Below are 24,423 nucleotides of genomic sequence, written 5' to 3'. Positions count from 1 at the left end.
CTCTCTCTCTCTCTCTCTCTCTCTCTCTCTCTCTCTCTCTCTCTCTCTCTCAAATCTCTCAAGGATGCTATCCCTACCTTTCTCTCTTCATATGATGCAATTGCTTTCATTTTTTGATACATTTTGTATCATGCACAAAATTTTGTTTCCTTCATTTTGCAGATAAGGGGTCAGTATAAACTCTATATGTTGCACTCAGTGTTAGATATGGGAATTCAAAAGGTGTGGTGGAATCATAAGCAGATTATCTGAGAACATAAGCTTCATATGTAATGAAGGCATTGGAACGGTACATACTATAAGTACACCAGAAATAGTCTCTCTTAAATGCTTGTTTGGCTCATGAGAGGTAGTTGACAGCTTTTGTTACCTAAGAGATATAATTAGCAAGGGAGGTGGTGGTTCCAAAAGTTAAGTACCCAGAGGAAGAATGGGCTGGATGAAGTTTAAGTTGCCGCTACTGGAAACAAAAATCTTTTTCCCCCTTTGAGTGAAAGGTAGAGTATATGATGCTTGTGTTAGAGATGCAATGCTGCATGATAGTGAGACATGGACTGGAAAGAAATGAAGCAAGTATACTCCGTTAGATGTGTATGTGAAAAACTGAGTATAAGAGGAATCAGATATAGCGTAAAAGAAAGAAGACTGCAAGTATGGACATGGTGCATGTTTGGAGACAGCTGTATAAAGAAGTGCTGATCACTTGATATGGGTAGAGCTATTGAAAGAGGAAGACAGGACAAAGTGATGGAGGCTGATCGTTGCCAGTACTGCTGGACTGGATCCTGTGCAGGTGGCATGTAAAATACACCATTTCGAGCATGGCCGTTGCCAGTACCTCCTGACTGGCCTTCGTGCCGGTGGCAAGTAAAAGCACCCACTACACTCTCGGAGTGGTTGGCATTAGGAAGGGCATCCAGCTGTAGAAACTCTGCCAAATCATATTGGAGCCTGGTGTAGCCACCTGGTCCACCAATCTGCAGTCAAATCGTCCAACCCATGCTAGCATGGAAAGCGGACGTTAAACGATGATGATGATGATATATATAGATAGATAAGATACAGATGTGTATGATGGTATCTGATTTGTCCAAGTACTGCATTGTACTCTACTGTCTACTTTTGTGCACACACGCATACACAAACATACACACATATTAGCTGTAACAGAAACAGTTACAATATATATTGTGCTGAATAAGCATAATTCAAAATACAAGAAACGTATAGTATTAGTTAGTTTTATTTATATCCTTTACAGTGGATATAATCATTGATGAGAAAGCTTCCTGCTATTGTCTTAAGTTAATAGGAAAATGATTGGCTATCTTTTCACCAATCTATTTTGCAGATAATTGTCCCTTGTCTCTACTACAATTCTTCAGCTATCCAGAAAACTTGGAATCTAAATTGCTATATATATATTATATATATAGTCATTTCCATTTATGTTACTCAGCCACATAACAAACACAATATACATTTATTTATATATAATACCATTATTAATTAATGATATATACAGGGGTTGGACAAAATAATGGAAACACCTCGCATCATAACATAATAATTTTGAAATATCTATAAAACCATCAAAAGCTTGTTTATTTTAATGTTTTTTGATTTATTATTAGTGTTGCTTAGTGGAGGCGCAATGACCCAGGGGTTAGGGCAGCGGGCTCGCAGTCATAGGATCACGGTTTCAATTCCCAGATCGGGTGTTGTGAGTGTTTATTGAGCAAAAACACCTAAAGCTCCATGAGGCTCCGGCAGGGAATGGTGGCGAACCCTGTTGTACTCTTTCACTCTTTTTTCCTGTTTCTGTTGTGCCTGTAATTCAAAGGGTCAGCCTTGTCACACTGTGTCACGCTGAATATCTCCGAGAACTACGTTAAGGGTACACGTGTCTGTGGAGTGCTCAGCCACTTGCACGTTAATTTCACGAGCAGGCTGTTCCATTGATCAGATCAACTGGAACCTACGACGTCGTAAGCGATGGAGTGCCAACAACAAGTGTTGCTTAATATGTTTTTCTAAAATTGCTGTTTCTTTTTGGATGTCATCAGAAAAAGGTAATTAAAATTCATTAAATTGTTGGTGCTTGTATGGCAGGCACTAGCGTAACAAAAACAGCCGAAATGTTTGGTGTATCAAGAAGTGTTGTCTCAAAAGTAATGACATCCTTTGAGAAAGAGGGAAAAACCTCGTTGAAAGAAAACCAGAACTTTCAGATAGGGACCGTCAGACTCTTACGCAAATTGTTAGAAAGGATCCCAAAATTCCATTATTTTGTCTGACCCTGTATGTCTGATAATACTAAAATAAGTCATCTTGGATTTGGGGGAAGGGCGAAGCTGATTAAATCAACCCCAATGTTCAACTGGTACTTGTTTTATCGACCTCCGAAAAGATGAAAGGCAAAGTCTACCCCAGCAGAATTTGAACTCAGAACATAAGGACAAACAAAACTCCATTAAACATTTTTCCCGGTGTACTAACAATTCTGCCAGTTCGACACCTTCAAATTTATATAATATTAATCAATGAAAGTAACAAATGACACTTAGAGTAGGATATACAGTGAGAAAAAGGTGAATGATGTAAATTTAATAAAAAAAAACAAACAAACAGACCATGAATGTGAATCTTCCTGTGGTTGGCAAATCCCAACAAGCTTTCCTCTTCCCTATAGATGCAGACATCTTCAAACAGCAACCAACACATTTCTCATTGAAAATACTCCCACTACTTGTCAGTTCTGAAGTTTCTGGGTATCAACACAGGCTCGACAAAAGTTGAGATTGTGAAGATGCTGGTGAGCAGAGAGGAGTGGATTTGTGCAAGATGGAAAGGATACTTAGTGAAACTCTTCACAGGCAAGAAGCAGCAAAGACAAACTTTTCTGGGTGTGTAAAAGTGATGGTAGGTGTATGATAGGCGAAGGATTTATCCACTCAGTGTGAGGAGAAACCAGAGTGTATGGTAGACATACTTGTCAGTTGAGGATCAGATGGATAGAGTAATTGAGGTAATCAGACTTGCTATACTATAGTTAAACTGAGATCAGCTTTGTACAACTCAACATTTATTTATGTGTACACTCTACAGTCAGGTTTGACTGACAAACAGAAAGACCATATCTATATGACCTTAGGCTACCTCAGCAATGAACAGCAGTAACTTCATTATCATGGTTGGTGACTTTAACTACCGTGCCAGTCAACGCAATGATGACTTCCTTTGATATTCCTGGAAGTAATGGCTATGGTACAAGAAATGGTGTAAGGGTGTAAGGCTCCTGGACTTCTGTGATGCAACTTGATTTGCCAATTGGCTACACACACTTTGAGAAACCAACCCACCATCTCATCACCTCTGGTGAGCATTCTTATCAAGAAATCATTGGAAATATCAAAACCTTTCCCTATGACAAATGCATTAATCTTCACAGATTAGTGGCTTATGGCTTTTGAATCAGAACTAGGCAAATTCAGAAACAGAAATATGGAGAAGGAAGGCATGGAAGCTAAAAGGTCTTGCAGTTGGTCATTGGTTTAGAGAAGTTCTAATTGACACATATGACTGTAATGAAAAGGAATTAGATACTTTTAGCATACATGACAATTGGGAGTTCCTCTAGATAACCTACTAATGGCTACATATAAAACATGTTGCTAGTGCAGTTTTCCAGCCGAGCAAAAAGTGATAGCTTAGTAGATAGTTCTATAAAAGCAAAGAAACAAGCTTGGAAAGCCTGGAAGAAAGGTAATAGAAAGCATTTTCAAGTAGTTAGAAAGGCAGACTGAGGAAGAAGCAGAAAAGTATATATATATATATATATACATATATATATGTGTGTGTGTGTATGTATTATGTTCTGCAATGTGAAGATCAGAGGTATGGTGTATTCAGGATTGTGAGACAGTGTGTTAGAGAGAGCCAAGATGTCTGGGGAGAAGTGTATCCAAACTTATGAAGGCACCTACACCATTGCTGTGGAGGACAAGAAATTGGCATAGAAGCAGTGCTATTATGTTAAACAAGGATAATGCATAGGAGAAAGAGGGGCTGTTTCATGTTGATGATATAGAGGAACCAGAAGTTAAAGACATGAAGATAGAGAAAGCTGCTGATTCATGAAGGATAATCATTGAGATAATCAAAATAAGATATTTGATAATCAAAGCAGGATGCTTGATATTCATTTGAATAGTTAATCAAGTAATATAGGAAGGTGTCATACTCAGTGACAGGCATAGCAGTATCATTGTAATTGGCTAAAAGGGCAAAAGAGATGCTTTTAAGGAGAGTAAATTATAAAGGATTAAAATTGTTGAACCAAGCTTATGTAGGTCATGGAGAAATTTATAACACAATTGATCCATGACAGAGTAGACCTAGATGAGATGTAGTTCAGTGTCAGGAATTGATACCACAAATGTAATTTTCCTAGTGAGGTATCTACTGGAGAAATATTTAGCTAACACTAAACCACTATATTTGGCATTAGTCAACTTGGATGAGTCCTTTGGCAGCGTTTGACATGCAGTGATTTGGTGGTTCATAACAGAGCCAGGTGTAGATAAATGGCCTGTGAGAATCAACTGTTAGTTCAGTGTTGATGCCACCACAGAGGAATTAAAGGCCAGCTGCCTGTGGGAGCTCTTATATGCTGATGATCTATTTCTTATAGTTGAATCTGAAGAAATTTCAGACATAGAAATAAAATTCAGAATCAAGAGGCCTCAAGATGAATTTAGCAAAAAAACTGCAGTGTTAATAATAAGAAAAGAAACAGGACCTGGTATTGTCAGGGAAATGGTCTTACTTGTTAAGTATAAACTCCAAATACCATACCCAGTGTATGCTAATGATACAGATATTATGGAATGAAGGCAAGCCCACAGAGAAAGAAAGATTTGTGTGTAGCAGATGTACCAGAGCCATATGTACTGAGAGCTTACCAGAAATAAATGTCCAGCTGGTTCACTGGATGTAGTTGATAGCTTCTGTTGTCTAGCTAACATAACTAGCAGGGGAGGTAGTTGTTCTGAAAGTATAGTAGCCAGGGTAAGGATGGATTGGAAGAATACCACTATTGGCAGGTGAAAGGTAGATTATATAATAGTCATGTTTGGATGGTTGTGTAAATTTAGTATGCTTCAATGTCAGAGTACAAGTCAGCTGAGAGAAACTGTGTGTAGGAGGAATCTAGTTCAGCCTGCTACATATGGAAGTGCCAAACACTCCAATCGAGAGGGAGACCAAAGAAGACTTGGGATAAAATAGTGAAGGCTGATCTGGAGGTGCTGCACCTCAAGGAAGTGATAAGAAAGTGCCATACAGATAAGCAATATGCAAACTGCAGGAGACCCATCTACCCATACAAAACATACCCTACCAAACCTACCTTTGCTGCTGTCTTACCTTGTATCCTCACTCCCCCTCTCATCTACCTATTACTCATACTCCTCCAGTTTGCCATTTCCTCATCTCTCCACCAACTTCATCCAAAAGGATGAAAACCAAAGTTGATTACAGTAGAATTTGAACTCAGAACTTAAAGCACTGGAACAAATACCTCAAGGATGTTTTCTAGTTCTCTAACAACTGTGCCAATCCAACCCCTTGGAAACTTGTTTAACTTTTAAATAGTGGACACCAATTGACACCTGGGCATCCACTTCATCAAATGCACCTGAGCATAAGTGGCCCTTATCAATAGGAAAAACTCAAGTTGCAAATGTGTACAGAAATGAAGTTTCTTCTGACTTACCCCCATCATCAAATGAGGTGGATGATGAGGATGGTGATTGTGTTCTAGATGGCACAGCACATAACAATGTGATGCTTCAACTAGTTCTGGCTGGAAAAAGTGAACAGATTTTTTTCCAATTATACATTCATTTCACCATGTGGGAATCTCAAATGAATTTATGCTCCTGCTAGATGTGCAAAGGAAAGTGAATATTTTACTGCACTTTTCACTAATGAGATTATACATTTTATTCTATGAGGACTAACAATTATTATAATTTTTGTACTTATTTAAACTGAAAATAAGTACAAAAATTATCTCTAAGAAAAAGAGGTATTTTTTGCTTTTTGTTCATTTATCACACACATTCGTGTAAGTCTTTCCTGCCATTCAAAGGTTAATGATACAATTTTATGGTTTTTGATATTTTAAATATGTAAGGTTTATGTTCTTAACAGTAGTCTTAAATACCAAACTATACATGTGAAGTCTACATAATACATTATCAAATCGTTTTGGATTTTGAACATGAAAACTGGAAAATATTTCTCAAGCTTATGTCTCTATATAATCATCTTTAATGACTTGAACTCTTTTATGATATGGTAATATTTGTATATGGAGGTAGTGGGGTAAAAATGATACTGATATTTTGCAGATTTATGCTAATTAGAATTTAGACATTGATTCAATGTCAGTTATAGAGATTGTTTTTTTTTATTTTTATTTTTTTATTGCAACTGACAATGGCAGAGCAGTACAAAAATAAAGCACTATTAAAATATTTAAACCAAAAACATTATCACTTCAAAACAAATTTTTTTTGTTCTTTCTACTTCTTCCTGATTTTTTTAATTAATAGATATAAATGTATTTATTAAATTACAAATGTAAGAGACAACAACAGCACTATACCTAACTAGAACTGTATATTTAGTGCTTGCTGGGCTTCTGTATCGCTTATTACTTAACAGTGCATCTGCCAGTCCTCTCTCTTACCAATCCTTGTATTTTGTTCATAATTTGTTTCTGCCATATTAACTACTGTTATTTTATTTCCACACCATAATTTGTCACACACTTAGCACCATCACCATATCATTTCCATTAAAATCTTAGCATTTGTTTCATTATTTATAAATACCTCAGAATGAACACAGCCCAGGTCTACATGTTTAACTCTTAACATCCTACTGAAAATTTTCTAAATCAGAAGCCCAGTCCCATGATGAATGATTCTGTTACAGAACAGAAATGAATGATTGAGGGAGGGAGCTCAGACACTTGAAGGTTCCTCAGTTCCTTCAAAACGAATGTAGACAAAGTCAGTATGATTCATGTGATATCATGCATATCAGGGTTGATTGACTAATGCAGTCTTGTGCAGTTCTATTTCACATAGATTGTTAGGTGTTAATAGTTGTATTGACCTTTTGTATGTGTTCCCTCTACAAACCATTACAGCTCACTCAGGACTCCTCTTCAAGTTTTGTGCTGTTATGAGAGAAGGGATGAGAAACAAACATCCCCCTGGTTAGGATACCAAACTGTCACTGGGAACTTTCCCCATAGGAGAAACTGAAATGGACACCATGTCAATCTTCAGTTTGATACTTTAGCTGCTGTTTACAGAAAGGATTTGTTTCAACTCAAATATCTGTTGATGACTTTGTATATTGAGCTGTCTGAGATTTAAATGTTATTGCTGTACTGACAAGGCCATACTAATGATCAGGTGTGATAAAAGATGAGTATCTTATTAATTTGCTCACCTGTACTCTCTCGTGTATTGCAGTAGATATAATGTGTCTAGCTTCCGAAGTGTATTTCAGTATCTTACCTTTCATTATTTATTTGTTTCAGTCATTAGACTGTGGCCATGTTGGAGCATTGCCTTGAAGAATTTTAGTCAAATTAATTAACCCAGATACTATTTTTTTAAGCCTGGTACTTATTCTATCAGTCTCTTTTGCCAAGCTACTAAGTTACAGGGACATACAAATACCAACACCAGTTATCAAGTAGTGGTGGGTGACAGACACACACTCACAACAGGCTTCTTTCAGTTTCTGTCTACCAAGTTAATTCACAAGGCTTTGGTCAGCCCAAGGATACAGTTGAAGACACTTACCCAAGGTGCCACACAGTGGGACTGAACCTAGAACCATGTGATTAACAAGCAAACTTCTTACCACACAGCCATGCCTAACAACAAAATTTCAGTAGCTAAAAAAAAAAGAAGCATATTTGTGTAATATATCCAAACATACTTTCATGATTTATATGATTTAATCTAATTTTCATTTGTTGCTTAATACTTGAATCCATAATTTTCATATTTTGTAATTGTTGTTTTTTTTTAATATTAATATCAGCTTGTTCATTCAAACTGATATTAATAAAAGGGTTATTGTGTTGAACTCCTCCTAAAAACAAAGAATCTGATATTAGGATTTTATACATATCACAGTAGTATTTTATAAATCTCATACCACGCTGTTAAAATACTCTGTATGACAGAAAATATTAGACTAACATCAAAATATATGAGAATAGAGCTTAACAATAATCTATTGCATAGTGCTTTTCCACATCATTTAGCACAAAGCAACCTGTTAACTTCAATTACTTTGTTCAGTCATTCAGACTAAAGCTATCAACAACATACCATTATCAAAGAATACTACTTGTGTTTTCCTTTCCTTTTTAATGGTTTATTTTCGAGAATTTATTTTCCTTCTTCCAATAATAAGCCTACTTTAAAGTTGACAGTTATTTCTGAACAACATTGTATGAGTGTGTGTTTATGTGCATGTGTGTGTGTACACGTGCAGGTGTATGTGTGTGTGTGTATATATATATATAATACAGAATGGGACAAAGACGCAAAACATCCAGGCAGTTAGGTGATACAAGAAAGGGACAAAACATACAGATAGACAATACAAAGAAAACACGGATAGGCACCTCCACATGGGAATGCTGGATTCCTGAAAATGTTTCCTTAACATGGAATTCCAGTATGGAAATCCTATTTTCCATTAGGTTCCATGTCATATGGAGGTCAGTAGGATATTCAATGTATATGCAGTCATGCATGTATATTGATGGACATTTTTATAAAGACATCACTCATCAATTACACATTAAAAACACTATGTGCGTCTGTATTCAAGATTGAATTGGAACAAATTCTATCTAAATGAAAGCAAATTTTTTTTATTACTTTTCAAATCATATATGTGTGTACGTAAACACACACATAACTGTTGAACAAGCAATTTGAAGAATTTCGATTTGCTCTGAAATTATTTATGACTGTAAGTGTAGAAGCTGTGCTAAAATGTTATCATAGCTGCTCCAAAGAGCTAACAAAGTTACATGACTCTTTAGTTGACATATTTTCTTTCTTTCTGCAAGTTTTAATTTTTAATTAAATTGTTATATTAGCAATTGCAGCGTGGAAGGTGTTTATAAGCCATTTAAGAAACACGCAAAAACCGTTAGATTCACTTCAACATTTAAATTTAATTTGTCAAAATATTTTCATTGCTTTGAGACCACGACCTGTTCACTGACAAAATTCTGTGCTGCATCTCTGATCAGTGTAAAATATATATTCCTGGTCAATAAGTTTGCTTCTCATGCACAGAACTTTGAGTTCAGTACCACTGCACAGTGTCATAAGCATCTTCTACTATAATCCCAAGCTGATCGATGATTTGTTCAGGAATCTGGTAGACGGAAACTGTGTATCTAAATATATATGGTATAGATATATATGTGTGTGTGTACATCAATGTGTACAAATTGTGGTGAGCTACACTCTAGACAGTAATGTCACCATTTGTAGCGAGTAATGACATCACCATCTGTGACATTTATTGACATTTCCTGTCAACAGATTGCCTGCTACCTCTGCACTTTCAAATTCCTCTAGAGTTAAAATTTCTTTTCTCAAAAATCTAGTAAGGAAGAGTGCATCAGGCCATAAAAATTCTACATGAAATACCTCACTGTCTAACCCTTGCTAGCATGGAACAGATATTAAAACAAACACAGGGGAATGGAAATATGTCGTATTTGCAGACCTGTCCTTTCAACAATAGCTTGGAAAAATAAAAAACATAATACAGCAATATAAGTGTGCATGCACACACACACACACACACACACACACACACACACACACACACACACACACACACACACACACTCACACACACACTCACTCTCACTCTCTCTCTCTCTCGCTCCCCCCTCTCTCTTCAATGCTCTTTTCAAGCTTATCCACAGTTAAAATAAATTACATCTACTGTAAATTGCCAATAAAATATTCTGGTAATTTCTTCTGCATGTTTTAAATTTTGTATAAAACAAAACAAAACATATTTAAATCACCCTACATCCATCCTATCCTTTTCTTGCCTCTAGCTTGCATGTAATAGCATGGTAAGTAATTTTGGATTTTGCTTGAGTTGTCACAGTTTAATGCCATAGCCAGATAAATTCCTTAACATTAATCATTCAATCATAAAGCAGGAATGGCCCTCGGCAATGGAGTATTTGCTCAAGTTTGAAGTTGAAAGTTAATCACTTAACAACTGAAAAAAATCTTTATTTCTACAGACAATTATACTTCTGATCACATTGTAAATTATAACATTCAAAATACAAAGAAGCAAAAAAAAAATGGGGGGTAAAGCAGCAGAAGATTGTGAGGAAGGGGACAATGTGCCACACTCCCTGGAACAAACGGTGTGCTCAGTCACACCCCATGGTAATGACTGTGATGACATGAAGTTGTTTGATGAACAGAATAGATTTCATTTCTTTCTTGTTTTTTGTGTTCTGTCCTGTTGTCCCCTGCCATTATTTATTTATGATTTACATAGTTAATGTTGTGAAGACTAAATCAGATAACAAGTAATAACTAATAGCTGCATGGAGGTGAAGACCATATCTCTAAATAACTATATGTGGAACAATTAGACTCTTTTTTTTTTTAAGCAAATAGTATTGGTTATGAGCATAATATAATTAAACTGAGTTGCTTCATTAGCATGACAAACAAAATACTTAACTGCATTTCGTCCATTTTTATGTTCTGAGTTCAAATTCTGCCAAAGTCAACTTTGCCTTTCATCCTTTTGGGGGTCAATAAAATAAGTACCAATTGAACACTGGAGTTGATGTAATCGACTTAGCTTCTTCCCCAGAATTGCTGGCCTTGTGCCAAAGTTTGAAACTCTTATTACTGTCACATCTCCAAACATGTGATCCTTGGTGCAATGTTATTGAGAATAACTCCCATTAAATATCTTTAGTCTTTCACTTAAAGACTAGTTGGTAACAGTCTTTTAGTATACTAGGATGTGAAGAAGACATCTCAAGTGAGAAGTGTCAACCATACCAACAAACCAACCATTTCAGATATAAAAGGAAAAAAGCGAACGTTTGAATATAATTATCTACAATATTATTGGGTAATTAACAGTAGTTTTCCTGTCAGTGAAATATCTTTATATTTGGCTGGAATTATAGCTTATTTCAGTAAATAAGATAACAATTTATCACTTAGATACAACACATTACAAGGTGTGTGGTGAGATTGTATGAGGACAAAAGTTTACAGGGTATGGAATGTGATTGTGTAAGAAAAGGTTACAGAGATGAAAACATGATTGTGTTAGATTACAAATTTATAGGCCATGGAATGAGATTGCATAAGAAAAGATTACAAATTTGTAATGTGTAAAATGAGATTGTATGTTGGTCCCTTTAGTATAATCATTCCTTTTAACCTTTAGTTTTTCAATTAATCTTGTATTTTATTTTGTCATTTTAATCTCATTTAAATTGTATGTGATAGGTTATTTTTAAATTTAATGATTTCTTCAGATTTAATTTTAGTGTAATGAAAATGGCTCTAAAATATATATTTCCATTGGAATGCTTATTATCTATTTTTACTCTCCCCATCCGTCCTCAGATGATTTCTTAAACTTGGAAATGGAATTTGTGCACCAATGAAACATGTTAGTATCCTGGGCTTTAAAAGCTGTAAATTCAGCAATATACACACAGAAATTTGTTTTAGATTCACACTGTTTTACTTTCAAATAACAAATTATTATAGCTTGTTTCAGTATTACCTTTACGCTTCTTTTATAGAATATTACTATATCAGGAATTTTTATTTTAGGGTAGTTCATTAGCTCCTCTTCTTAATCATCATTCATGAAACAGACTATTATGCTCACCAAACAGACACATCTATTTTCATTAAGGTTCGTTGTTCTCTTTATACACAGATTGTGTTGTATAGTGATTTGGACTAAATCTACTTAAAAAGAGGATGTGCAATAAAAAAAAACCTGAAAAGTTGTTGAAACTGTTGTCATTGTCAGCCAAATATGTTTTCTGTTAATCTTTAATATAAATAAATATATGAATATAAAGGATGCTTATATCAAGTTAAATGGCTACATAATTTCATTTTCATTTATAAAATAATTTTGTTTTGTTATAGCATAATTCATTTGAAATAGGATTACTTTTTGATTTGTGTAGCAGTATCCTTTCAATGATGACCTTGCAAATGCATATAAAACTAATGAATCGGAAATGTCCTAAAGTAATTATCTATTTATATCTTAAGACAAATCTAGTTGTTAAATAGAAAACATTTGTAAGTAAAGAATTTCTTAGGAATATTGGTTTCAAATCTTGGCTGCGAGTAAGTCAATTACATCAATCCCAGTGCTCAACTGGTACTTATTTTGTCAACCCGAAAAGGATGAAAGGCAAAGTTGACCCCGGCAGAATTTGAACTCAGTAGGTAAAGATAGACAAAAGGCCACTAAGCATTTTGCCCAGCATGCTAACAATTTTGCCAGAATTTCTTAGAAATATCAAAAGTAATTATTTCACTTGCGAATTATTCTATATAGTACTAGGATCAATTTATGTCTCACTTTGCATATCTGAAGTTTTTTTCAAATTCTGCTCTCTTCTTTGTATTAAGGTTCCCCAATGCATCTAAAAATGATTAACATGCATTGGAAAACAGAATTTGTAACAAAAAATTTTAGCATTAAGATATTGACTATAAATCAACTAATGTATAAAGTACTGGGTCCACATACCATCTAATCTGTGAAATACTTTACTCCATAAAGCATCTGGTCTGTACAGTAGTTGGTCCATAAGACATCTAATCTGTGACGTATTTTGGTCCATAAAGCTTTTACTCTGTGAAGTATTCGATTCACAATGCTTTTAGCCATGAAATATTTTGGTCCATAATGCATTTAATTCATCTTTGTACTATCTCAGTCATCCCCTATCACTTGACGAATCATACTTTCTTGTTTTTGTTGTAGACAAGGTGATCGTGTGTACATGCATAATTATTTAACAAAATTGAGATACAGTTATACCAGTTTCCTTAATATGTCCCAGTATGTTCTGGATGAAGAGATGATACTGTAGAACAGCATTTAGATATAGCTCCTTTTGCCATGTATTACAACTATTGTGAGGTTAAGCCTTTCAGCTGTCAGCAAAAAGAGATAATTAGTATTTGAAATTGAGGTATACCCAGCAGTTTTCATTCAGTAGAAACTACTGAATAGAAACACTTAAAAATTGACAATATCATCTGGAATAGGCAATCTGGGAACCTAATACTAATATCACATCAGTGTGATAACCTTACAGGCATTGTACATCTGTAGCTTTGAAAACCAGTCTTAAATTTGTGTTACAAAAATAATGTTGACATGTATACTTATAAGAATATATTTCTTATAAAGACATGTACATTTAATAGCTAACAGGGTTTCAATTAACTTTGCTTGTGTATAGGTTCCAAAACAATAAAAATATAAATAAATAAAAAAAGCTGATATATCACTATCATTTTTTACTTGAAATTTATTTTTTCAATTGACTTGAAGTAATTTTTTGATATACATTTGAATTTCCATGGATTTTCATCAAAATCTTATAAAAATGCAATAACTGATCAATTTTAAACAAAATTCATCTGTGTCTTTTCTTCTGGAGGTGCTTAGTTGTGGTAAGTTGCACTTCAAGGTTGAAAAATTGGAAATAAATACTCAAAACAACATATGAAATAGTATTTGTCTACAAGTAGGCATTTTTAAACAGATTAATTCTGCACTGACTTACCTATTTTTTGTTTGAATGGCTTTTAATAAAGTTAACCACTTTTTGCTATATAGGAATGTGGTCAAGCCTCAAGTCTCAAATGTCTCGTAAACTGTAATTATGGCCTAAGCAAATTAAGATGCTCAAATATTAAACACAAAACTATGAGTTCCAAAATATAAACAATGCACATTGCTCTGATTTGATTAAAATATAGAACATACAGGTTCCATCATCTCATGCAAATATTCATACATGAAAAGGAAATTTATTCATCCACATTTAGTACGAAATTAAAAATCTTTGAACAAGATTGTTATGACTGGGATGAAGATATGTTTAGATACTAAATTATTGTGAAGATAAAATATTATAAATTATACATAACTTCTACCATATATGTTCATGACTTGACCTCTGCATGTAACTAGAATGGTTCTGCATTTCTTGCAGATTCTCCATTCAATTTCAAGTTAAACCTGGTCAATTGATTGATGTAGATAATATATCTTACATATGACTCAATATTTCAGCATGGTAACTTCACGGGCATTGTACATCTGTAGCGTTGAGAACCAGTCTTAAATTTATGTTGTAAAGATAATGTTGACATGTTACTTATATAAATATACTTTTTAGAATGACATGTACATTTAATAGTTAACAAGTTTTCAATCAACTCTGTATGTGTATAGATTCCAGAACAATAAAAATACAAATAAAAAGAATTTACCCAGAACACGTAAGACATATAGTATACATTAAACATTGGATTTTCTCAATTTGTTTGCTGATAAACAGTTTTTACTCCTTCTCACTTCATAGTTGAATGTCTCTATGAGAACTAATTAAAATATGATCCTCACCAAATTACCACCAGTTGTTACCATATTGGAGCTCCCAGCTCATTCTTGAATCTATTGCAGATTTTTTATTACACATTTGAACAGGATATTTAATTTGTGCATTCCTCAGTGGGGCATGTTACTTGGAATAGATGGTAGATGCTGTCATATTTTGATATCTGAGATACCCTAACATTCTGTCTGGAATAGTATTTCTCTCATTTGTTTAATATCTTGTAATCAAAGCTCATGGAGTTATGCTTGCTGAACCTAATTCATTAGCTGGAATTTTAAAGTTAATTACATTCATTGAATGCTTCCATCTTGAAAGACAGATGTGATTTTCTGTTCTCTTTGTAAACTGAAATGGAATTTAAATAAGGGAAGGAATACTGTGAATTGGAAGATCAAAGATAAGTCAAAGAAAATTTAGAGTCACCTACAATGGCAATGTCTGTAGACAAGAAAAGAGGAACTGTCCTTCTTCATATTGTATCATCAGTAATTTTGGTTATGAGAGGTGTGTTGCTGTGTAAAATGTGTTTTAGGTTACAATTGTCACACATACTAACATTAAATTATTACATGATCTATTATGGCTCCTATTTTTCTTTTTATTGTCTAAACAAATTTCATCTTAAAGCAACTATTAATTATTAAATAGTGTTGATATGTATTTAGTTTTTAGTTTTACATTCATATTTTGTATACTTGTATATACATTCCTTTTGCTACTATTGACCTCACAACTGGTAGAAACTTTTGTATGTATATCAAAATAAATGAGTTAGACATATATTTAGAAATTCTCAGAGGTAGTATTATTAAAAGGTGTTTGTGGATATATGTTTATGTATGCATTATATATATATATATATATATATATATATATATATATAGTGGAACCACAGGAAGGTTAACATAGAAAGTAGATTTTAAGGTAGTAATAGGGGTAATGTTTAGTGGAATGGGTGTTAGCTATGTGGATTCTAGTATAGGAGAGTAATGCAAGAATTGTTTATATATTTTTTCATACATGAAACCAATGGCATTGAAAATATCATTGTTGTAAGTTGTTCTGATTAATGAGGTGAGCCAACAATTGCATTGTTTTTTAGTAATTACATAGATTCTTGAGAAATTCTTATTGTTCCTTTATAATTTTCATGAGGTTGCTATTCTAAAAAAAAAGTAAAGAGTAGACCACCTTTGTTTTACATTTCATTTTAAAGACAACCAAGACATTTGAGATTTGTAAAATATTATTTTAATGGCTACTTTTCCATGCTTACATGGATCAGATGAGAGTACATTGGGGCAGAGTTTTATTGCTGAATGAAATTCCAGTTACCAACCCTTTCTTGTTTCCAAGTGGAATAATAATCTCCCATTCAAGCAACAGACATGTTTCATGCAAAGAATTGGAAACAGATGGCCCTGTATAAATGAGCTCTTTTTCAATACACATCAAGAAACCTGGACATACTTTCATGGGGAACTGCAAGCAAACAACACTGTCAGGAAGTCATTTTTACAAACAACTAAAAGTGAGAGAAAAAATTCCATATCTTCAGAATCCTCTTGAATGCATAACATCACAGATTGTTGCAGCAAGTTCAAGTAAATGGGACTTGTCATAGTACCATAAAAAAAGAATGGTCCAGTTAATCCTTTTAAGGATAAGCTGCACATACTGTAACTCTTGGTAAATTAATGTAATGTTCCAATGTGATATTACTCCATAATATGCAGATGCTCATGTCTCCAGTAGATACAATTGTGGTGGTTTAATGGAGCCATTTAATTTGAATGTAGCCTCATTACTCCAAACAATCTTTGTCGGAAAGTGTGCACCTTCTGCACATGTTACCAAGTGCTATGCATGAAATTCCAATCTTCAGTCTGGATCAGCTTCATTGGGAGTATGGACTATTCTTGGAATGTAACTTTTCAAAGATGACACTTCAAAATGGCTTGATTTTGAAATTCCTATCTCATAACTAGCTTGCTACACAGATTTTCTTGAACTCTGGTAATACATTTCTAGTACCCTTTCTTGCTCTTTGGGGCTCATTAATGTCTGTGGTCTTCCAGAAAGTTTCTTGTGGACATTCTTAACACTTCCATCTGGTTCTACATAGGTGGATCTGTTTGAAACTCCTGTCTAAGCCATTTTTGCACTTCAACTGTTTGAAGGAAATTTATCCCAAAGTGCTCCTGGAAGTTTGAAAAAAGCTTCCAGTTTAAGATAAATTCCCTTTGCTCAAAAGTTAGTCTGGCTCCCTTCATTATTTTTATGTACAATGTAAAAATGCACAACCTGTTGTTAGTATGATGAAGTACCACTCTGATATAATCAACCACACATATTACATAACTTTTTCACATGGAAGCACTTACAAGCAATGGGTTTTGAAATTGAGTGGTACAGAAACATTTGCCACTAATAATAAAGTTGCACTGTATTCATTCTTTGTCTTAATATTTGTATTCTGTGTGTGTGTGTGTGTGTGTGTGTACATGTGTACACATGTATACGTGTTGGTGTTTATAGGTATATGTATTCTTTTGTTTCAGTCATTTGACTGCGACCATGCTGGAGCACCTTTAGTCAAGCAAATCAACCCCAGGACTTATTCTTTGTAAGCCTTGTACTTGTTCTATCGGTCTCTTTTGCCGCACCACTAAGTTACGGGGACGTAAACACACTAGCATCGGTTTTCAAGCAATGTTGGGGAGACACAGACACACAAACATATACATACATCATCATCATCATCGTTTAACGTCCGCTTTCCATGCTAGCATGGGTTGGACGATTTGACTGAGGACTGGTGAAACCGGATGGCAACACCAGGCTCCAGTCTGATTTGGCAGAGTTTCTACAGCTGGATGCCCTTCCTAACGCCAACCACTCAGAGAGTGTAGTGGGTGCTTTTACGTGTCATCCGCACGAAAACAGCCACGCTCGAAATGGTGTCTTTTATGTGCCACCCGCACAAGCCAGTCCAGGGGCACTGGCAACGATCTCGCTCGAAAATCCTACGGGAGCCAGTCAGGCGGTACTGGCAACGGCCATATATACATACACACATACGACAGGCTTCTTTCAGTTTCTGCCTACCAAGATGTGTGTAGAATTGTGAGATCAAGCCTTTTTTGGCTTGATCTCACAATCCTACATACATCTTCCACTCACTTCGGGCTGTCCTTTAAGTAAACAACGCACAGAGTAAACTGGATACGAAATGATATATATCCACCAATGCAACTATAATTATCACTGGAAAATACCCACAAGGATTCTATACATAGATATTTACTGTTGGAATGGAACTATACTCCAAGTACTTATTCTTCTTTGTTTTTTCTTCTCCGCATCGCTCTCATTTCTTACTGCAAATCTCCTCATACAGATGTAATAATCCTTATCTTCTACTATTACCGTCTCCGATGAAGGGATACATTGAATTTTCCCTGAAACAGCTGTAAGACATTCTACATAGAATACAAATTTACTTATGCCATTGGTCTCTTTATCTCATTCTTTTTATTTATACACACGCTAATACACGATTCATGTTATATTCCCCATTCATGTTGCAACCACATCTGGGGCAAAACTAGTCAGTATACAGCACTTACTCGGTAGTACCTGTATCTTTAGGGTCTGGTTGACTCCATTACCCTTCATAAGCTATATATATATATATATGCTTCAGAGCAAAGTGTCATTCAAATACAGAGCAGTAATAATAAATCTAGTAAATGACAAAGGAATAAGAAATTGTGTGATAAACCTCATTATCTTATCACTGTTTCTGCTATAAGATGCAATGCACTCATAGTTGAGTGCTTGAGTATCATCCTTTAGCTTCATCAGAGCTTCAAAAATAAATATACATCCATATATATATGTATGAACATGTGAATCTGGTTGTGTTTGTCACACAAGCAGTGTCATTTATTTTCAATATTCATAAAAAATCAATAAAGAGTATAGTGACAAAAGGATTGAGAAAAGTGTGTGGGGAAGGTAGAGTGAGAGATAGAGACAGGGGTGACAGTGGTCATAAGTAAATAGGGCATGAAAGTAGTTGATGGTGATGGAATGTGGGGAAGTGACTGGTGAGTATGAAGGATGGAAATTGGAAGTGACTCAGGGAAGTGGGAGTGATGACTGGAAGTATAGAAAGGGTGATGATATGATATGTAGTAATTATTGTTTTTATTAATTACAGTAGATAAAAGGGTGGTGGAGGGATGAGCAATAAACAAGGAGAGGACAGCAGATGTAGATTTGGCTGGAACACAATCCCAGATATGTGCATACACATTATGCTTCTAGCTTCCATAGCTACCATCTTTTTAACATCAGTTTCATTATATATTTGTGTGTGTGTGTAATATGTTTACATGCACGCACATAATTACCATTATCATTTTAATTATTGTCATTGTATGTGTATCAACTTTTCCCATTGGGATGACTAAACTCCTTGTAAAGTATTCTACACTTGAATGCCTTCCATGATGCTAAACTTTGTTTACAATTAATGTCTTCGCTCATAAAACTGCCAAGAAGGAGGTTTTCTTTAAGGGGTACATAAACAAATGTCACCACTTCCCAAACAGCATAAATGGTAAAGAACACATAAAACCACTCTCGGACACAGCAGAAATAAACAAACACATGCACATACACACATGACAGAATTCAGCATTAATTTTCATCTACCAAATTTTCAAGGCGAAAGCAGAAGACACTTGCCCAAGGTGCTATACAGTTGGATCAAACCAGAAATCGCATAGTTTCAAAGCAAACTTCTAAACCATGTGGGCATTACTGCACATATCTATTTTATCTTTCTCTGTGTGTGTGTGTGTGTGTGTGTGTACATAATTATCTAAAAATTCATGACATCACTAAAAGTTCATGACTCACCACTCTTTCCATACTTGCTATCTCTGGAGAGCACATGGTATTACTTAACTGTGCTGTTATATACCACTTGTTTTAGTACTCTGTGTAAAACCATTGTATACTTTGATAAATATATATATATACATTCATACAGACAGGCTATTAGGAGTCTACCTCCACCTAATTCTTTTGATTACAAAACTCATCAGAAAATTATCTCTATTCAGTTTTTATTTTGTTTCTTTTTATCTTGAATATCAAATTGTTTTATTAGTAAAACTTTCCAAGTAATACAAATATTTAACTTTTTCAGTTTTCAGTATTCTCTATTTTTTTATCAAAATATTTTCAACATTGTATTTTTTTCTCATTCTCTCTCTTTTCTAGTTTGGAACCACATTTGACCATAGGACTGAAGATATCTGTATCCTTTTCTTAGAATCACAATTCTATATAGAACTGTAAATGTGAAATTGCTCTAATCACTGGATTCACTTAAACCTGATAATATGAAAAGTCATATTAGTCTTTTTGGAAATACTGCTTTCAGATTATTTATGTAGAAACCAATCAGAAATAATTCAAACTTATTTATATAAACCCAATAGCTTGTTGTCTGTGTTTGCTTGCATCTAGGTAAATAATTAGATATCGGATGTCATCTTTTTATATGTGCTTGAACATTATGTATGTGTGTATGTATATATATTGCAGCCTTAGTTTCTGTCGGAGTCTCCTTCCATTCACAAGTTCTCCATAGAGCATCTGCTTAGGAATCCTGCTATCCTTCATTCTAATAAGGTGTCCAGTCCAACGTAACTGGTGCTTGTGCACCATCGCCTCAATACTCAAGATATCAGCTTTCCTCGGGACCTGTGTGTCTGGAGTTTTTAAGGTCCAGCAAACATTCAGAATGTGTCTCAGACATCTCTGATGAAAGCATTCAAGGACCCTTACATGACGTTTGTAATGGGTCCATGTCTCACATGAGTAAAGGAGCGATGTCAGTACACGTGCACGGTATACAGCAACTTTTGTTTGCCTTGCGATGCCATGCTGGGACCAGACACGAGACTGAAGAGACTGGAAGGAATTAGTTGCTCTCTACAACCTGAAAGATATTTCCTCATCCAGGGAGCAAGAACAGCTGAGTGTGCTGCTCAGGGACAAACTTGTCTACTACCTTCAGAATTGTTCCTTCAACCAAGATAGCTGGTTCCATATATGGATTTCCTGGTGCCGGCTGGAACATTACAACAGTGTTGTCCAGGCCTGTGATATGCAGGACACTGACTGGGAGAACAATGCCTGTCATTGCCACAGATGGAGGAAGCAGGTTAAAGAGGAGATCGACACTTTTGAGAGAGCATATATACAGCATGAAGAACTTAAGCAAGCTGCGCGAAAGTGCACAACTCGTATAGTGAATGGGGAAAGCTTGGTCTGCAATGTTTGCAGTCGTGTATGCTTGTCAAGAGCAGGGCTCATTAGCCACCAACGGAGCCACAAATGCAAAATATAAGTTAGTCCTAGAGCGCACAATGTTCATGAAGGTTGGCAATGGTCTTCCTCGGTCACGAGTGGACGGCCATCATATATATATATATATATATATATATATATAATGAAATGATTGAGGTTTTGTCATTTTATATATTGATAAAACTTAACCATTTATGATTTTCATTCACTGAAATTATTTCAATGAGTTTTTATAATGACAATCTTGGTTTTCTTTAGTTATGAGTAAAAGGGTAAAGTAGTTATAAGTTACACTTGATTGGGTTATTCAATATTTCTGAAGAATTTGCACTGAATAACCTTGCTTCTCCTCCTACCCTGTCCATTAGACTAATGTTTTATAAACTACTCCAATGATATCACTATAGTAGGAGGAGTGGCTAGCTGAGAGCAGTTGACTTAAACACCAGTGGTCTTAACACACAAAGATCCTGAGTTTATGTTTACTTGTTCCTACACAAGCCACATCTTCCTTTTTATTTTTTATTTTATTCTAATCTTTTGTATAATCAAAATTATTTTACTTATACTTGTATTTTGACACTTCTGAAACTGGACTATGACAAATCTATTTTATTTGCATGATATTGGTTTAAAAAATAAAATCAGGTTAATGTGAAATGTGTGTGTGTGTATAACTAGGTAATACTGAATTGAGGTAGGATATGAGGGTGTTGTATGTTGTGCTTTATTTTTCATACCTAACAATTTTTTTCTATGTCAACAACTGTACATTTACTCACTCATAAGGATTTGTGCTTTGCTGATGAGGCCATAATAGGACAGAAATATGGTCCAACTTGCCAAAATTATTAAACTAATATTAGTCAATGACTAATACCTTTTTTCTTCACTACATAATTACAGTTAATTTTTTTTTTTACTGTTCTCTATATGAATTAAGTTAAGAGCAACTAAATTTATTTATCATACCATTGTCTTGTCACTGACTATGGCCTATAATTATTTGACCAATTCATTGTTGGCATTTTACTTTGGACATCTAGCTAACCAGCTACAGCATCAGCTCCATTATCTTTTAGTCTTTTTTTTTAATGTATTGTGTCATTGAATTTTATAACTACTACACAACTACCAACCCTTGATGGCGCCCCCCCTTACCCTGAGACCGTTTAACTTGTACACAGATTAAAGACAGGTTACGGTCTTAGGCACAGGATGGGTTTGCCACAATCAACTGTACTAAGCTGGTTGTTTTGTTTTGTATTAAATAGAAAAGAACTCAGTTAGACTTCTACTGTGATTACATTAATGTGCTTCTCCACACTTGTCAAACGTCCACTCTTCCCTCCTCTTAAACAACCCACTCAGGTTTGCATTTTTTAAGTGTTACCTCACTAGCATAATTAGTAGTTGAAAGGAAAAAGTCGGTCAAAATCCTAGCTAAAGGAGTTCACAGTGACATTTTTTGAAATCAACTCATCCGATTGAGTAGTCATAAGGGAAGCAGTAAAAATAACCGAAACATGTCTTGCTCAATTATATCCCTTTATAAATCATATGTGTGTGTGTGTGAGTGTATGTATGGGTGGGTGGGTGGATGTGAGGGTGGGTGGGGTGTTTTACATTTGACATGTTGCATTTGTATTTTATATTGCAGATACTGAAAAGAAGAATCTAAGTGAGAGGAGCCGGGCAGTGACAAGTATCACCCCTACCACTGCTACAATCTTGACCACATGCTGAAGTTTTAATAAACGGTTTTATTATAATTAGATGTGTAGATCTATTGAGAGTGTATGTATTTAAACCACAATTATTTTGTGCATACATTCACTTCAGGAATAAACGTGTAAACCCAGACTGGCTTTTGTGTTTGTTTTTCAATGAAATTTGTAAATTAAAAATGATGGAGGAGAAACTGAGTTGTTGAATTATGTTATTTGTCAGTTAAGAAGATTTTATTGTTGTTAAATTCTTATTGAATTCTGTTTGACTAGATATTAAAGATGGAAAGAAATGAACTGCTATAACTGTAAGGCTAAAATCCTTTCCGTTATCTTTTTGACATTTTCATTCTGTACATTTTGCTTATCTCATTTAGCTAGTAATTTAATTTATCTAAAGATTGCAATAAAAGAGTCATTCTACATATTAATTACAGGCTGCTTTGCAACTATCCTGTCTTCACACATTCAAGCATGTCATCATCATCATCATCATTGCCAGTCATTAGCAACAATAGCACTTTCTGCACAGGGCAAACAGAGAACAAAGTCAGAAACTACCATTCCAGAAGGGCTCTTTGAAAAATACATAGCAGTCTAAATGCATTGGAATCAGAGGATTCTATAAAGAATATGAACATCAGATGGATAATAATAGAATGAAAACTGGTATTTAGGAATGGACCTAAATTTTTGGGTCGTATATCTCACCAAAAAGCTCTATATCATCTACCAACCCATCGAGAACAAACTATCCAAGCCAAAGTTCCTATTCTTTAGCTTCAAAGCAAAGCCACCTCCTGATGTTTCACAAAACATTGCCAGTCACATGATCTATTACAGGTGTCTAACACTTTTAAATATCTTTCACAACCATTTTATTTTCTAATTATTTTAGGCGCAGGAGTGGCTGTGTAGTAAGTAGCTTGCTTACCAACCACATGGTTCTGGGTTCAGTCCCACTGCGTGGCACCTTAGGCAAGTGTCTTCTACTATAGCCTCGGGCCGACCAAAGCCTTGTGAGTGGATTTGGTAGACGGAAACTGAAAGAAGCCCGTCATGTATATGTATATGTGTGTTTGTCCCCCCAACATCACTTGACAAATGATGCTGGTGTGTTTAGGTCCCCGTAACTTAGCGGTTCGGCAGAAGAGACCGATAGAATAAGTACTAGGCTTACAAAGAATAAGTCCTGGGATTGATTTGCTCAACTAAAAGGCGGTGTTCCAGCATGGCTGCAGTCAAATGACTGAAACAAGTCATTGGACTGCAGTCATGCTGGAGTAGCATCTTGAAGGGTTAAGATGAACAAATTGACCCCAGTATTTGATTGTTTAAGACTGGTACTTATTCTATTGATCTCTTTTTGGCAGGATATGTGTAAACAAACTAACACCTGTTGCCAAGTGGCGAAAGGGGGAAAAACACATACATGCATATATATGTATGTACGTACGTACGTTTGTGTATATGTATATATATATATATATATATATATATATATATATATAT

The 24,423-nt window shown here is 34.9% G+C and overlaps 1 long non-coding RNA gene across 5 annotated transcripts in view; it reads left to right on the top strand.

Moving 5' to 3' along the window:
- Positions 1-23,047, top strand: part of LOC106868233 (uncharacterized) — a 274,184-nt gene extending 251,137 nt beyond the window's left edge. For all 5 annotated transcript variants that reach the window (XR_008266388.1, XR_008266391.1, XR_008266387.1 and 2 more), the window contains one exon: positions 20,090-23,047. This is a non-coding gene — a long non-coding RNA (uncharacterized LOC106868233). The remainder of the gene's footprint in view (positions 1-20,089) is intronic.
- Positions 23,048-24,423: the final 1,376 nt, after the last annotated feature.

The sequence above is a fragment of the Octopus bimaculoides genome, chromosome 20, assembly GCF_001194135.2.
Source record: "Octopus bimaculoides isolate UCB-OBI-ISO-001 chromosome 20, ASM119413v2, whole genome shotgun sequence".
Taxonomy (NCBI): Eukaryota; Metazoa; Mollusca; class Cephalopoda; order Octopoda; family Octopodidae; genus Octopus; species Octopus bimaculoides.
The sequence above is the reverse complement of the archived record's forward strand: the minus strand, read 5'-3'. Positions and strand labels throughout refer to the sequence as shown.